General features: G+C 41.4%; 1 protein-coding gene across 7 annotated transcripts in view; it reads right to left on the bottom strand.

Annotated features, from left to right (window-relative positions):
* sipa1 (signal-induced proliferation-associated 1) overlaps positions 1-12,884 on the bottom strand; it is a 41,540-nt gene extending 28,656 nt beyond the window's left edge. For all 7 annotated transcript variants that reach the window (XR_003929319.1, XM_030068202.1, XM_030068199.1 and 4 more), the window contains exon 1: positions 12,611-12,884. The gene's annotated coding sequence lies outside the window, so the exon portion shown is untranslated. The remainder of the gene's footprint in view (positions 1-12,610) is intronic.

Below are 12,884 nucleotides of genomic sequence, written 5' to 3'. Positions count from 1 at the left end.
TTCTTACCCCAGCCAAACCTAATGGTCGGCTGCAAAACCTGGACAAAGGAAAATGCAAATCTGAAAAGACACTTTGCAGTGGTAAAAATAGGATTCTATTTTGTTGTATACTGCAGCTTAGCAAACGTTCCCTTGCTTTTTTTGTCGTTTCTGCCGTGATCTCAGTGCTTTGAAGGCCATGACTGCCCAGGGTAGATGTTTGGTTCAGTGAAGGTTAATGAGGTCTCCATCCGGTTTGATAAATACGTCCAGGACAAGGTTAATGGGCCGCTGGTGTACGGTGTCAGGACACAGAAATGCAACTGAAGTCAGAGGCATGTCATATTAAACACACACCATTTTTAGGGGAGGTCACGGTCTCTTGATGTGTTTTGCACCCGCTGGTTTGAGGCTGTGTCCTGCGCAACAGGAAGTGATGACTGACTTTTTAACCCAGAAAGGATGAGTGTCGTCATTGTGCCTCTACTTGTTACTTAATGCTTCTTTACACTGCAGCATGAGTGAGCAGACTCTAGATTCACCATAATAACTCACTCCGACTTAAAGAAAAACGCTGGCGTAATTTTAGGTGTTTCACCGCAAAAAAAAAAAAAAAAAAAATCAGCATCTTAACAACTCATTTAGTCTCACATCCAGTGTTGCCAGTGGGATGATATAATCCCATTTTTTTTTCTAATGCTAATCAATCAAAATCAATTTGTTTTCTTGAATCAGGTGTTATTTTCTTAATCTGAGTTGGCTGATCTGATTTATTCTGCCTTGATTCAACATAATTATACTTAGAAAAAGTCTTGAAACATGTGAAACTGTATTGGAAGTGGGATTATTTCATCCCAGTGTCAAATTTTTTTTTTTTTTTTTTTTGCTTCTTACAAATAAAAACAAGACTTTAAAACCAAATGTGAGATTACATCATGTTTTATCATGTCAGTGTTTTTGCCATAGTCAGAGGCTGTTATAGTGCATGAGAAATTAAGCTGCTGCAGGTTTTGCTTACCTCTGGAGAGTTATATGATCCTGTTTCTTTCAAAAAATACATGAAAAATGGCTCAGACATCCTGCTGCATTGACTAATGCATTATGTTGAACAGCATGTACTGTGCATTGCAGTGTTTCCTTACATGACTTTATCACACAGCTAATTACTGAGTTTAATGGGGGGCTATTTTCACTTTTTCCATTACTGTGCGCTGTTAGTTCCGGTGGCAGCGAGGAGGCAAAACAAAACTTAAAGCGGAGTGGGAGGCAAATGAGCTCAATGATCTCTTCACTTTCGATTTAGGCAGAATGGAACTGCTTGTGGTAGGGTTGCAACTGCAGTGACTGTGGCTTTTTAGTTATGTAGGGGGAAAAAAATACAACACACATGCTTTTTTAAATGACAGTTTGTGTTAGTTAAGGCAGTGGTGTATCTCAATGAGCTGTTTGTAATGTGTTTCAAAGTGTTTTTGAAGTCAGTAGGAGCCTACGACCTCCTGCAGGTCACACAAACCTGCACTGTGGAGGTTCAGACTCTTCATAGGCATTAATAGCAATAGCAAAAAAAAAAAAAAAAAAAAAAAAGTTAAATTGCACTAGTGTTTTCCTTTAACCTTTGACTCGGGTGCTTCGATCGAACTTCATGCCACTTTCTCAGCGGTGTCTTTAGGTATTTAAGGGTAAATGAAAGATTGCGTCCTGATATAAAAGGCAGCGATTTGATTTGTATTCCCTCCAGGTGAAAGCTGTGTGAAAATCGACTTAACAGCTTTCCACGGGCAGCCATTAGATGTGATCAATGACAAATGTTGCGCTCCTCATGCAGCCTTATCAACTCTATCACATCAAATTTAAGAAAACAAGGTTTCGGCGAGTGTGCAGACTCCCACGTTATTGATGCACTCATTCATTCTTCTGTCGTCAAAGAAGATTCAGTTTATTAAAGTGCACACCTTATGCTAACATATTTGGCAAGTGCCTTCTCTGTTTTGTTTTTTTTTTTCTTTCTTTTTTCCCTAAAAGACCCGGACTCCTTGGTGGTAGGATACCCTCAGATGGAGCAATTGGCAGATTATTATGGCAGTTTAAAATACAGCCACATGCATGTAGTGAAAATGTAAAAGGCGTAGTAAACGTGTATTAAGTTGGGCATCCTGTCAGAAATCCCTTTAAGCTTTTTATTACACATGTCCCTGCCCTGCTCTAGTTAAAAGCTGATTCTTCACCATGCGGACTAAATCATCTCCTGACAGTGATTGATTTGGGGGAAATTCAAAGCCAGTGTCACGCTTAATATTGTTATTGTTATTGATCCCACGCATTACATACAGTATGATGTAACTGTTTGCAATGCCTTTTAAGAAAGTAACTGTGCATTATTGTGCCTGGACTTGATTCACACAATGAGTTCATTCTAATGCTTAACATTTCCTCTAAGCATCCTCAACCCAATCCCCCTGCCCCCCCTTCTTTCCCACACTGCGGACAGCGAACTGGGCCAAGTCCAGAGGCAGCTAAGTGGTTAGCACTGCAGCACTCTCTTTTTGTAATGTGTTTTTATCTCCCTTTTTCATTCAAACAGTTTGCAAATGTCAGTCTGAGTTATTGGTCTCCAAAGACGAATAAGCTTGGCTCCCCGGCACCTGTGCTCAATAGACTGACGTTAAAGAGAGGAGATGTGCCAAGGTGGCAGGGGAAGGGGGGTAGATTTCAGGCAAAAGCGCAAAATTTCAGCCACAATATGTGGACAAAATGGCAATCTTGTCAACAAGTGTGACCGCCATTTTCATCATACATCACCGTGAAGCGCTCCTTGTTATCCTTTCTGTTTTTTTTTTTTTTTATTTTTATAATCATTCACGTCCTTGCTGTATCAGAAATACTACACACCTCTGTTGCTGCAACTAGGGTCAGATGGATTACTTAGTTCTGAGGGCACTGGGTCCATATCTGCCTTTTTTTTTAAAAAAAAAAAATATCGGATATTGACATTTCCTTGAAAAATGTTATTGCCTAGCGCTTTTTAAAAAGATTTTCTATCTTGTCATTTTATTTTGCATTTGCAGTGCTCTTTGTTCATCTTGTTTATTCAAACTAGGACAGGTCAGTATATCAATATTGTATCAATACTGTGATATGAGAAAAGGTATCATCTCGAATTTTGGATATCATAATATTGTAATATGGCATATGTGTTGTCTTCTCCTGGTTTTAAAGGCTGCATTACAGTAAAGGGAGGCAGTTTTTTTTTTTTTTAACTTACCTGACTGTTCTTGTTCTTCTTTTATTTACCTTTACCCACTAGGCATTACTGATTATCAAAAATCTCACTGAGCAAATATTTTGTGAATTTTGTGATTTTGTCATCACCGCAATAACAACAATAGCGATATTGAGGTATTTGGTCAAAAATATTGTGATTATTATATTTGATTTTGCCCAAATCACTGAGCCCTAATTCAAATATTTCATCACAAAGAGATTTACTAATAGTTTTTGTGTTTATTTTTTGCACAGTAACTTTCAAATTTGAAGATATTGAATATCAACACAAAATATCAGCTATCTGCAGCCTCAGTTTGGAAAAAATCATAAGCAGTGTCTGTGTTAAAAACCCTGAATCGATCGAACCCTAATCACAACCGTTAGAGTCACTCTGACGGTTGCTTTTTAAACGCTCACTCTAATAATATTGTCAAAACACTACATGGTTATGCTGATGAATGGCAGCAAGATTGCAGCTAAACCGCAGCAGCAATTTACACCTTTCCTCTCTCATGTTTCTTCTGTTAGTTGCTGCTTCATACCATACTGCATGCAGACTGAAGCTATGAGCAGCCCTTATCTTTAATGAAACGCCATAATGAGTCGTTTTCTTCACGTAGCACTTCGTCACACGGCTCCAAAAAAAAAAAAAAAAAAAAAAAATCTATCTTCGCTCTTCCGTGTACCCAAAAACGTCTGGTAAGCATTCCCTATTTGGATTAAGGGGTACGACTCAGCTGCTAAAGCTTTAATGCCTCTTTCTGTGACAGGACAAATGAGCGGGCAGAGTGCTGTCTCTGCAGAGGTGCAGCTCTGTTGGGGCACCTCTCTCTGTTGGTGTGTGTTGCCTGTAGAGGTCAGGTCTGCCTTTGGGCTGTGCATGCGGGATAAAACATCTTCATCACACAATGAAATACCTTCAGGTTTTGAAGGAGAGCTGCCCTCCCTAAAATTTCCCCTTCAAAAATTGAAAATATGTCTGTCCTCATGAATAATTAATGAGGCCAGGGGAAGAGGGGTGAGGGTTAGACAGTTGTTAATTATTCATTGGTGGGTTGCTCCCTTGTCCGCTCCCTAACCATTGGGGATGTGGACAACACACACACACACACACACACACACACACACACACACACACACACACACACACAACAGTCACTATTTGTATCTAAGTCTGTGCCCCAGCTTTTGTTTGCGCGTGTGCGACTCAACTCATACATACATACTGTGGATCATTTATGGTTTCCGCCACCTCAACTGTAATTTCAGTGGTATTTGGTGCGGTTTCAGTTCTTTTGTGAGTGTCTGGGAAGCGACCCATTAAAACGTGGAATCAGAAGTACAAATATGAACGTGTCACAGCTGAGCACATGTACGCAACGTTTTGTGTCATCTCCTCATCGGTACACGCACGCCACAAAGAGGAAGTGCACTCAAAGAGCTCCTTCTATAGCATTGTCTCTATCAGCCCTTACTTCCTCTTGTATTGAAGCAAGCAACCTTAAACTGACTCACTCTCCCGAATGAACGCTTTGATAACATTGTTTTTGATAAAAAAAAAACCTGTGTGCCATTTCTCTATAACTGGAGAAAACACCTCACACCATTGTTTGGTGTTTTACTTGCCATGACACACCATGTGCTGAGCAGCACACCACAGGCTTCCTGTGTATCTGAAAATTCACCTTTGTTTTTTTTTTTTTTGTTTTGTTTTTTTGTGGCATGCCGTGCACACGTGACAGAGCGCCAGACAGAAAAGAAGCGTAAGAACTAAAAATGCGAGAGAAGGTTTCAGTAAATGCGTCTGTGCTGCTTCTTTGTGCAGCTTTGCTGACTGCATGAAACGGCGTCAAAGCCTCACAGACGCGACGCGGCGTCCACAGTGACAGGAAGAACAGCTGTCCCTTTGCGTCAGCCCTGTGCACGTCTTGTATGTGTGCGTGTGTGCATTTATGTCTGTGTGTGTTTGTGTGTGACAGAGGAAAGGAACTGACCCTCGGCTCTGTCACTGTATCTGTTATGGTGAGCTGAACGGGTTCACTGTTATTTCTGTCTCATCTCTGCGACCAGCTTTGAGGGAGAGGAAACGAGATTGCCCAATGATTGCCATAATAGCGTTCTGAACTGTTACCCTACCTTGTCCGCTCGCAGAGGAAGAGACACTGACCTCCCTCGCTTCCTCACCGTGCCTATTGTCCACTGAAATGCAGCCTAGTGCCCATGAAATGGCTGCACCACCCACACACACACACTCTCTCTCATCCCCACCTCTTCAGCTGAAAATCTTCTGTCTATAGGAGCAAATCTGTGAAAAACTGGCACACATGTCTTTAGGTACAATATGCTCAATAAGTGGAGCAAGAAGTTGGTGAAGGCACCTTCTAAACCGCTGCCATCACAACCGACACCAGCTCCGAGGTCCATTACATCAATGATGTTGATGGACACAAACTGCGATCACCATTAGAGAAATAACCCAGCATCTCTTAGAGACGGTTGCAGGCGTAGTCACCGGAGAAGTCATGCATCTGTCCTACTTATGTGCTGCAGCGACTGCCATTTTTCCTCAAATGTAGCAAGGTACAAATGACAAAACGTCAGATCTCCTACACGACAACAGTACTCAATTTCCATTGTGATGGCTGAAAGTAAAAATCGGTCATGAAGAATTCCTTTGAGGTGGAGGCAGATGTGCAGCAGTTTTGTAACGCTATATTCAATACATGCAGCTAAGAGCGGGACCTCTTACAAAGCAACAGGGAACTCAATAGTATAGCAAATAAATCATTTTGGTCGCTATTAGTTTGGATATAGAGACTGTAACCTCAAACGTGACCCCTCTCTTGATATCTTATTCTCAACTACTATTGCCAGCCCTTTGGCATTTCATTGTACTTCCATGATGGTCTCAGCTGCATTTGGCTCTACACTTCACCGGCATAACATGAGGAAGATGGTTGGTAGATTCATGTAACTAAAGTAGGTGCTAAACAACAGCACCTAGTTCACAAAACCCAGGTACAAATATTGAAAACTGGCTTATAACACTAGATTTGTGTATTTAAAAAAAAAAATGCATTTGCCTGAAAACTCCATCAACTCAAAGCTGCCTGTCTGAACTTTAACCTCACACCGTATCTATTGTGTCACTTCACATTAAAAACACTGATGGGCAGTTTTGGAAGCAAAATATGAGGGGAAAAAATACCACATCCGATCAGATATTTTTTGGAGCCGACTGCACATCTGTACACTGCAGGCGAACACCTTTGCTGAGGGAAGAGCGCTCGCTGCTGTTTATAGCAGGCCCAGCCTCTCCCCCGTGCCTGGTGGCCTTGTGTCATTTACTCCGGTTGCTCTGCACCTTCTGACCTACATAGAAACGTGCAGTTCACAAAATCCACACGGCAGTATGCTAACCATGCCGGATGATGCAGATCTCTGTTGATTTAGCCTCTTTAACTCTCTTGTATTTCTGTGAGTTGAGGCTGTAAAGAATAAGTCCTCCAGCTCTGTGGCTTTTGGTAGATTTCCGAATAAAGAACACAGTGTGGCATCAGGAGGTTTAATGTGAATTAAATCTTGCATGGAATGATGCATTGACCCATTACCTGTACATTTTTAAAGTCCATCAGTATCTGCCTGGAGCCAACACCAACAATTTCTCCGACACTGTTTTTTTTTTTTTTTTTTTCTTACTACGCTATAAAAATTGAGTTTCCAAGACACATAACTGCAGGGCACATATTTGTCTTGCATTGATACTAATGACAAAGAATAAGGGAAGTGTAACAGGACTTCATTTTAAAGGTGGCAAGACACGCCTCCACCCACCGCCCGCAACCCCCTCCCTACACACCCACCCTGTCCCCCTCCCTCTTATGCGTTGCAGGTCACATTTCTCTGTATTTCCTGTGTGTGGCTGCTGTCTGGCCCTTGAAAGATATCTGCCATAACCACACTGCTCTCACTGGAAACTGCTCTTTTCTTCACAAGTGATGCATTAACCCCTTGAACTCTTAATTCTCAGTTAAATTTCCCCTTGAAGCAGCTTCAGAATGCTAACATATATAATATTGTACACCAATGTCACATACATGTTCTGTATCTGCTGACTGCAACGTTTCATTGAAGCCATGTCTCGCCTATATTGTGAAACACCGAAAATGGCACAGTTACATATGAGAACAATGTATTTAGATGTATATATATTTAAAATTCAGTGGGTTTCAACAAAGCACGGCCGTGCAGCATGTGCATTTGCAGGTGAGGAGCACACCGATGTGACCGAAACTGCAACTTTCCCCCCAAGACTGGACAGAAGCAAGAGGTCGCCGAGTCAAAAATACACATGTTGAAGCTTCCTAATATTTCACGTATCTGCCCAACAATAGAACACGGGCTCCTACGCTCCTCTCATTGCGCAATGTTTTCTGCCTTTTTGATCTGTATTTACTAAGTATAGAGATGTGGTGGTGGGAGTGTGGACGCTCGGTCTTGGTCTGCTTTTCAGTGGCTATGAATACCCCTGAGTGCACTTCACTCCTGTAATGGCAACGTGAACAATGAGGGAGGGAGTCGGTGCACTGCCTAATGGTTTAATGTATGTATGACATAATTGAGAAGGACATTGTGATTAAAACCAACAAGAGGCAGTGTATTTCTGAATGAGGGGGCATTTTCACGACATCCAAGCACTGTGCAGTATATGTTGAGGGTTCCTCATACATGTGGGTAGTCCAAACACACCTGATAGGTAGCATTCACAGTGTGCACAATTTTTTTTTTAAATTGTAATTTCCAGAAATTTTAGCACTTCTACATCAGATCAAATTCCGCAATCATCAAAAGTATTTTTTTTTTTTTTTTTTTTAGATATTTGAAGAGGTCTGTAACGTTTACCAGCAATAATTTATTTTATTTTATTTTATTTTATTTACGTTTTTTTTTTTTTCACTTTTTTCACTGTTCTAAAATATTTTTTAACCTTTACTTAAAACTTAAAAGGCCTTAAAATGAAGCATCTAAATAAAAGCCACTGAAGTGTGTAAATAAAATTACGACCATTATATCTTTGCGTGATTTGAAAAATCTACAGTATAAACAGTGATCTATATCAATAGTGAGCCTTGGAAAAATCATAGAGGGACATTTTGAAAGCTTAGATATTTCAGTGTTAAAATTGAAAACAACAGGGAGCATTTTGGCTTTTCTGGTGTTAAACCACTGAGAGCTGACTCCCCTTATGACAAAAACCCACCCTGAATATGTCCTCTTTCACTCTGAATGTGTCCCTCTCTCATGTTTCTTCTTCTCTGCTCTTTCTTAATTGTGCAGATAGCTATAAGAAGGCAGTAGCCATTGGACTTAACTCTAGTGAGGGCAGAGCCTCCATTAAGGCCACTGGCCACAGGGGACAGGTGACAACAGAGAGCACGAGCTAAGAGGATCCACCCAGTGGCTTACACTGCCGGCATCCTGCCATCCGATGAGAGGAAGGCTCCGCCTGTCCAACTGCCTTCCTCGCTGAGCCCCCACAGGGAGTCTGCCTGGGTGTAGCCATGCAAAATGGCTCCAAATGAGAGGAATGATATGATGCTGACTCAGACCCAAACAGAATCTGCCTGGTAACCCAACAACATGCTAGTCTGAATCCCACTGACTGAGCACAGCAGTTATCTTGTTGATACCAACCAAAATCAATCTCCCACATTTCAGTGTTATTTATTTGTTAATCTTTTCCATTAAATTGACATGAGACCAATACAAATGTAATTTCAGTACTTTCTACAGTCCTTTTGTTTGGCACACCACAAACAGAACATCATGATAACGTCTTATTCTTCTGACTGATTTGTCTTGATTGACACTTCGAAATGACTTCAATTTGCTGTTTGTGTTGAATGCCTTGTGTTGTTACCTGTTTTGTCTGTTTTATTATTATTATGATTATTATTTCTTTTTGAAACCTTTTATAATTCTTGTTTTGAAAAGTGCAATATAAATAGTTAAGTTTAATTATTATTTCTATTATGATGATTATTATTAGTAGTGCTACTACTACCAACAGTAGTATTTAATATCTCTTCTCTCAACCTGTGCTATAGTCATACTGTCACTTTTCCACAACATGTCAAGAGTGCTGATTATTAATTATTGATTGCTGATTGCTGTCAGCTATTTGCTCAAGCTGTTGCTATGTGGAAAGGGAATCATTTTCATGAGTCACAGTATTATTCTGTGCACAAATATAATAAAAGCTGTGAGCTAAAGTTTAAATCAAATAAATGGGTGACAAACAGCTCGGAAACCTATTAGCCTGGGTCTGCTGGTGCTGTGGCAGTGATTGCATCTTACTGCACAGATGTGTGAGGCTGCTAACAAACTGTCATCATCATCATCATCATCATCATTCAACTCAGCGCCCATGAAGGTCATTCAATTCTCCACCTGCTTTTGCCAAGGACGAGTCAAATAATACAGCTCTGTTGTATAGCCCTGTTGTCTTTTTAAGATGTTAAGAAGGCAACAAGGTTATCTGTGCAGAAACGTGTGAAATCGTTTATTTGTTTGTGGCTGTCCTCTGATGTCAGGAGCCACCAGTGACACACAACTGGGACGGACGGGCAGGAGACAGACAGAGAGACATGTGAGAGCCAAATTTGAACCTACAACATCACAAGCACATGATATACACTCGAGCTCTCCTGGCTCCAGTTTGGTGCAGGAAATAAAAGTGGGGCGGATCGATCCAATAGTCTCCTGCACCTCTGTTTCCCCCCTGCATGTGGGCCACATGTCCCACAGAAGCCTCCCTGTGGTAATGGTTTGACTCCTCACTAGATGCAGACATACAGATGGATACCATCAACCAAATCAAATTGTATTTTAAAGAAAAAAAAAAAAAAACAGCCTAAAACTGGATCCTCATCCTGTATGTGATTCTTATGGCCTTGGACCGTTCACACTTCCATAAAACTCAACTTTCATTGGCAGACTAGTGTTTCATTTTACTGCAGTCTGCTCAGATTTCTTAAGAGTCAAAAATATTAAACACGTCAGATAATCGGGCCGACTCCAGCTTGACTCCTGCTGGACGGGGGGACAGCAGGACAACAGTGTCAAATCCACCCAGAGCAGACTGAACGCCTCAAAACTACAACATTCACAAGAATGGTAATAATTACAAATCCAAAATTCAGGCAGATGCCTCATTCTGGGCAATGCCACAACATCCAAAAATTGATCTTTTATTCTTTGTCAGTGGATCCACTCCAAAAAGACACCTGAACCCGTCATACTTTGATAAGTAGAGCATGTAGGGGCCTTAACACTCTAATTATTACAGATAGAATATGTAAGTCATACCTGTTATTATTTTAAGTAGTCGCTTTAGGGAAATCAAATACTAGGTAGCACCTCAAGTACTTCAAACATACAGTAAATTGACCTAAATACAGTAAATTTGACCTTAAAAATATGTTTACTGGAAAGAAGGGACCTGATCAAGATGTATTGTTTGAAAAACGAGAATATAAGGAAATATTTATAGGAATACAAAGGAAATTATTGACCTGCGAGCAGTGACATGAGAGAAGTAATACTACACTTTGTGTAGTATTACTACATAATAGCATATGATAACACTTTGAACTGTACACCTGCTGTACACAAGTACTCTGAAGCAAAATATATCTATTTTTTGTTTACTGTGCCATTGTTTGCCTGCAACTCTGTCACCCCTCATATGAATTTGAAGACGAATTGCTTGACATCTGGCTATTGTACTAGCAGGCAATATGCAGTGCAGTGAAGAGCAGCAGGACAAACGTGTGTGTGTGTGTGTGTGTGTATCTCAGTGGAGTTGGATAAAGAGGCTGCATATTGTTAGCACAGTTATGTCAATGCTTCTCAGTTCCTGACTTGGATGGGCAGCTCATGCAGACATACTGTGTTCAATGGTAACATTTACTATGAAGATTAACTAGATAGAGAGTAAAAGAAGGTAGGAATTGATTTTCAGACAAACGCTCATCTCATACAGCCTCTAGTGTAAAGTATCTCCAGTGAATAACATCCCACCCTGCTGCCAGTCTGGCTGAGAACACAAACACAATGCCACTAAATTATATTTAGTCGCACCAACGTATAGGCTTCCACACTCACTTACCATGAGAGTGTCTCCATCATGTCAAGTCCAAATGCCCTTTATCATTTGTAATGCTAATGACAACCACAGTGAATACCACATAGCATGAGGGACCATGCGGCTCAATGTAAATTAAATGGCCCGTCCTTTGAGTGCACTGGCTTATGTAAGCTGCTGCTTGTCTCTTTCCCCCCTCTAGTCCTCCATTCCTTCCTTTCTTTTCCTCCAGCAGCCTCATCCATCCCCATGAAACCTTAACATCTCATAAACACACAGCCCCATCTTAAATTAGGGAATGGGGAAAGGAGGGGAAAAAAGCCTCCCACATCCCTCATTTTCCCTGCCACCTTGAAAACAACACCCCAATCCCGCTTGTGCTTCTCCATTCCATCATTGTCTGTGCACATTACATGCAGTAGTATTAAAATCCTCTTTATCCACATAAATCCCCTCCACGCCACAGCACACCAAGGCTGATGGCTTCTTTGTCTTTGGAAATATGTTTTTGGAATAATTCCCATTCCTCTCTCTCTATCTCACTCTCTCTCTCTTTTTTTTTTTTGTTCCTGCATCTTTAGCTCATCCCTTGCCTCGCTTTCATTCTCTCAGTCTCCCTCATTCTTCCTCCCTCTCCTCCCTCCCATCCACCTTGCCCTCATCTCGGAGTCCTGCAGCCACAAGCGCTCTACGGCAAAAGGGTTTGCAGTGGCTTCCTGACAATGTCATAACACCATTTTTAAGGCAGTTCAGCTCTGCTGGACAGTATACAATGGAGAGAGACAGGAAAGATGGGGGTAGTTGAGGGGGGACGGCTGGGTAATGCGTCAAAAGGTTGTGAGCTGGATTCAAACGTCCAATGTCGCGTGTAAATAGTCTGTACAGAGCACCTTAGCTCACCGAGCTGCTAGGACACCCCAGTAACACCCCAGTAAACCCATTTTTACAGAGCTGACAGCGACATAATAGACAGGGAGAAGCATGAGCTGGAAGATGATTGAACAACGCTGAGAAATTCTTTTATATCCTGTGTCATTTCCATACATTAAGCCCCTGGTTGGATTGCTTGAATATAAGAGCATATGCATGCCTATACAGACAGGTCTCGGCCATACAGGGTGTGCAGATCCATCCAGCTGAATTCATTATCATCAGAAAGAGGGCACAGCCGGGCTGCAATGTGCATTCTCTATAATCTCAACAGAGAAAGAAAAGGCTTACCTCCACATTTCAGCTCTGCTCGACCCTGCCTTGTTTCATCCTGTTCCTCTCTGTCGACTCCCTCCCCTTCTCTCCCCATGACAGCATTTTTCTGCTATCTATCTCCACGGTGAGGCTTTTTCTCCTCCTCCTTCAGTTCTCCCCCCCTTGTCTGCTGCTCTCTTCCTCTCTCCAAAAATAAAAAAAAAATACTTCCTGATCTCTATGTCTAATAACCCCGGCTCTCTCTATTCTGTTGTTAAGTCAAAAGAGGCAGGTTGATTTGTGCCGTCCT

The sequence above is a fragment of the Myripristis murdjan genome, chromosome 14 (genome assembly GCF_902150065.1).
Source record: "Myripristis murdjan chromosome 14, fMyrMur1.1, whole genome shotgun sequence".
Classification (NCBI taxonomy): Eukaryota; Metazoa; Chordata; class Actinopteri; order Holocentriformes; family Holocentridae; genus Myripristis; species Myripristis murdjan.
Note: the sequence above shows the minus strand (reverse complement) of the source record. Positions and strands in the feature narration are given on the sequence as shown.